We start from the raw sequence: 5,163 nt of genomic DNA, 5'->3' as shown, positions 1-5,163 counted from the left end.
AAGCATGCTGTTGTCTATTTTCTCTAGGAATTGGCCAACCTTAAGAGGAATAGTCTCTGGTCAGCAAGGCCCCAGATGTCAAAGCCTCAGAATGTAAAAAATAAAAGATATGGTCAGTACGACAGTTTGGGAATAAGTGGTGAAGCTGAGAGTTGGATACTGGGTTTCCTAACTCAAGCCTAAGTCAAAACTTTGAGTGCTGCTCTGGATTCACTTTATCAAAATTCAGTGAAGTGGACGGTGACTCCTGGCAGTGGGGTCTGCCTCCCAGTGAGGGCACATGGTGTGGTGTTTCTTGTTCTCCTCTGCATGGCTGCAGCTTGGGCCTTGCCTGATGCAGCCTGACCATGGCTTCAACTTTTGAAGAGCTATGGGAAGATCTAGAAGGTGTGAAGGTGCTACTAGAAAAGGCCACTAGAAAGAGTACGTGATGCCTTTACAGCGGAAAAATCCAAGATTGAGACAGAAATCGAGGACCAGATGTGGCAGAAATCAGAAAGAAAAGCAGAACTCTTTGACAATGAAAAGCCAGCTGCTGTGGTGGCTCCCATTACAATTACAATTACAATGAAAATCAGTAATTACTGATGAGATCAGTCAGATAAGTTTGTGAAAATCTAGTTATTTTATTTGGAGTTCGTCAAGTCCCCACTGAGAACATGCAGGTGCATTTCACAAAGAGGTCATTTGATCTTTTGGTAAAGAATCTAAATGGGAACAGTTACTCCATGACTGTGATCAACCTCTTGACACCGATCTCTATGGAAAGCAGTTCAAAAAAAGTCAAAACTGATGCAATTCTTATGTAGAAAAAAGGCAGAAAACGTGGTGGGATACCTGATTCAGTTTGAGAAAGATGCAAAGAGAAGGAAAAGCCCTCCCATTACACTGAAACGGATGCTAGTGAGGGATTGATGAATGTTCTAAAGACAATTTATGAAGATGGAGATGATCATATGAAGCAAACCATTAGTACAGCTTGGGTGGAATCAAGAGAGAAGCAAGCCCAGGAGACAGAACTTTGAGAGTTTAAGGTCATTTTGGGAAGAGTAAGGGGGAAATATTGACGTTTCCAATATGGAAATGTTGGTGAGCTGCAGAGAAATTTGACAAGTAACAACTTACACAGTTGTCTTTTAAGTGAAGGCAATGATTTCTCCCATTTCCTCCTGGAGGATTTATTTAAATAAAATATACTTCTTAAACACTTCCCCCAAAGACAGTTTCCTTAGTAATCCGGGCATTTTGTTCAAGAAAGGATAATATTGCATTCTTGTGTGAAATGTAAGAAAGCAAATTTTGCCTAATGATAATACTACATTGTGGGTATTTTTGTTTAGCTAAGAGGTAGACAACAAAAGTTACTGTTTGCCTGTAAGTTCTTGGCATCAGCTCCTGCCAACATAAGAATACATGAGAATAAAACCTGAATGTTTACATAAAATGCAAATCTGAAAAAAAAAAAGTCACTGAGGTGGAGGGGAGTTTCTTGCCCTAACAGCTTCTTCCTGAGGTCACTTCAGGCTAGTGTGGAAAGGGAGGGTGAGCAGAGAAGCCAGTGCCCCGTTGTGGCATTGTTCCAGGTCAGCCCTCCCTTTTCCCTTTGTCACAGCCCCTGCACAGTGCAAGTTTATTGTCAGAGTATCTGCCTCTTGGCCAGATGTTGGAAGGTAAGCAGGATGCAGGGATTAAGAAATGGGACCTCACTCACAACTGTACCATTGGGACAGAACTGCTAGTGCTTTTCTGAATTTAGGCAAGATCACCCCAGCATTGGCTTGTAGACAAAAATAACTGCAGGAGAACCTGTTTCTCATTAGCTCAACAAATTAATTGCCTCTTTACACATGTCGTTCTGCATTGTTTACCAATATATGACATTCCTGAAATTTCACAAGCTCTCTTTAAATAGCACACTTTTATTTTCAGGCACTGTTAAATAACTTCAGTGAAAATCAATTTTTGCTGATGAAAATAGAGTCTATTATTTATTTGCTGCAACTCAACTTGCTCTATGTGAGGATAGCTTAAATATACATTTAGTTGAAGGGGACTTCATTGGCAATATGAACCCTAATAAATAGGGATTTTTTTTTCTAGTTTTAATTCATAAAGTAGTAAGTTTATAACATCTTATGAGTGTAAAATAAGTATAAGTTGTTTTTAAAAATACAAACCACTTGATTTCTCTGAAGACATCTTTCACTACAAAATTTGGAATCTTTAGAATGAAAGTTGCAGGAAAATGAATATATTTCCCTTTAAGATGGTGAAAAGTGGCTTTTAGAATGGAAATAGCAGGGTTTCTCTAAATGAACCTCGACCAGAAGAAGGAGAAAAAAATTCTAAAGTGACAATGACTAACTACAAATATCAGAGTCAATACAACACACTCTTAAAATGAAATGAGGTTCTCAGGGCAGCAGAAACATTTGAAAGATAGAACCAAGGAGTGACAACCAATGTGGTGTAAGTTATTATTTATTCTTTGAAGTTTAAATATCTGATTTCAGTCAAGAGTCACTGTTGTTTAGAACAAATTCTATTTTGCTAAGATTGCTCCCTTAGTGTATAACCAAAGAAAGGCCAGAAGGAAATTTACTTTTGTGCAATATTCTTTTTAAAAAACTGTGTTATTATTTTTTTGTGCAATATTATGATGCAGAAGCTACTTTAAAAGGGTTGTAGTGAGCATCCTGTCTTATAGATAATTCATTAGGTGGGTGGTAGGATTTGTAAACTGAAAAAAAAATCTCTTGCTGCACGAAAGTGACTGCTCCCTATAAATACATTTGAATGATTATTTGCTCCAAGAATATACTTGACGTGTAGCTGAATTTTGTGTTGGGAAATTGCCCTCTTTGGAAAGACTACAACTAAGTCCAGTCCTATATCCACAGACTGCCTCAAATATTTGCTTCAATTTTAAGCCCAAATTGAATCCCATATACAATTTGGGTTGTTGGGTTGAATTTGGCTAGTGTCTTCTTCACTAAGTATGGGTTTGCTGGTGGCTTAGTTTCTGTAGAACATGGATGGACTTCCATCTGGAAAGAGAATATTAGCCTTGGGTACTGGATCAGGCAGCCTGAGAGGAAAGAGGCAAAATGGGACAGACGTAGTGCAAGGGGGAGCTTGCTTCTCATTACTCATTGCCTAAGTCCCAGGATCACGCTATTCTATTGTTTTCTGTTTTAGACCACGATGGTCTTTATAAATTTAAGACATGTGTAGTAATTCTTTGTAGTCTCTCAGAAACATCCAACTAAAAGGTTTTAATCAACCTCCAGAAGTTTTAGAAATGTTCTTGTGTAGTTTTTACATTATGTGAGTCAGTAAACAGGGCATCTCAGTTTGGAGCATTTCTGTTGATTATGAGGGGCCCCCAAACCAGTTCCAGTGTTTTATCATTTGAATGGCTTTGATTACATAAGGGTAATTCATATTTATGCTTTCGGTAATAAAATCATGTATTAGAAATCCTTCCAATGCTAACTGACCTTCAGAGGTACTGAAGTGTCCTTGTTCATTGCAATTAGTTACACATCTGTGATGCATTCCTTCAGCTTTGTAACAGAGAATGACTGAGATGTTGCCTAGGGGCAGCACTGACCACCTAGGCAGTGAGAGAAAGAATATAAATGCTGTGGATCTGTAGGTGAATGTTGAACATTATGGGGGGACTGGCAGGGACCACAGCAGCAGTGGCCACTCTCCCTCCATAACCATACCTCACTTCCACCCTCACACCTTCCTGACAAGTCCTGGCAACAAGAACATAATGTGGGGGGTTTTGTGGATTGGGAATCTCGCCCAGGGAAAGCTCACCTATTTTTCTTGTCTTGGCAATGTTGGAAGATGGAGAGGTGACCTTGACTTCCCTTCTTTTCATGGCTTTCTGATTTGTTATTCTCTCCAAATTTCCTCTCCTGAAACATTAAATCCTACCATTTGGTGCCCACCAATTCTTTGATGCTGTTTGACATATAGAAACCTCCTCTGCGGGACGTGTCTGATCTCACCCTGACTGGTGAAACTGTCCTTTTACCCCTTTAAATCCTGCTTTTACAAGGCCAGTTAAGTATATTTTAGGTGTATGATGCAATAAACACAGAATTTGTTAATACCTCTACCTTGTTAGATCTTTCAAGTTATTTGAAATAGTGCAAATAATAGGGTTTTAAAAATTGGGAGGCTAGTGATGCAATAAATCCAAATTGCATTTCCTTGTGCTTCATCAGGTAGAAATAAGTGGATGTGTGTGGACAGTGATATTTTTTACTACCTTATATGTAGTTACTTGAGGTATAGTCATTTGAGGTGAATATTGTCCTTACTATAAACGTCTGCATTCTCTCTGAGTGCATGAGAAGGCATTTGATTTCTAGACAGAATGCTTTTTCAGCTTTTATTGAACCTTTTCTTACAGCTAACCTATTGTTTTAAAACAAAGAGAAGGCTAGCAGGACTATTTGGAAAGACATTTTCACAAACATTTCTCTTGGGAGTGTAAATTGGTACAAAATTTAGGGAAGGTCATTCAGCGGTGTATTTTAAAAGCCTTCAAAAACTCATACACTTTGAACTCAGTAATTTCACTGTTTTGAATTCACTCTAAAGAGAAAAAAATCACAAATACGCAGAAAGATTTATATTCCAGGGTTGTTCATGTCAGAGTTAATAATAGTGAAACATTATATACCTTCTATGTGTCCAACAATTGAGAAAGATTAAATAAACTGTGACATGTATATATGATGAAATACATTTATGCATATAAAGTCCTATTTATATATAAAAACTCAAAGGAATAACCAACTGGTTATAATAGTTATTTCTTGGTAGTATGTGGGAAAATTTTATTTCTTTTTTTATGTTTATTTACTTAACAACTTTTTCTGCCCTGAGTATTTGTTGGTTTTTAAGTGAGAAAAATAGTCTAAAAATTTTAAAAAGGAAATGTCTTTGTTCTAATTGTTCTTAACCAGAATCACTAACTACATTACTAACTTGAATTTTTTAGAGATTGATTGTTCATCTTCTTGAGTATCTAAGAATTTTATTATTTTTTTCTTCTTTCATTCCTGAAGCTCAGCTTCTATTTATTTCACTATTTATTAACTCTGTGATTCAAAGTGAATGAATAGGGACAAGAGAAAGCAG

At 37.3% G+C, this 5,163-nt stretch overlaps 1 pseudogene; it reads left to right on the top strand.

The window, feature by feature from the left end:
* Positions 1–347: 347 nt before the first annotated feature.
* On the top strand, positions 348–1,025 carry LOC112654498 (calcyclin-binding protein-like; annotated as a pseudogene).
* Positions 1,026–5,163: the final 4,138 nt, after the last annotated feature.

Source organism: Canis lupus, chromosome 15 (genome assembly GCF_003254725.2).
Source record: "Canis lupus dingo isolate Sandy chromosome 15, ASM325472v2, whole genome shotgun sequence".
Lineage (NCBI taxonomy): Eukaryota > Metazoa > Chordata > Mammalia > Carnivora > Canidae > Canis > Canis lupus.
This window is presented reverse-complemented; position numbering and strand designations above follow the sequence as displayed.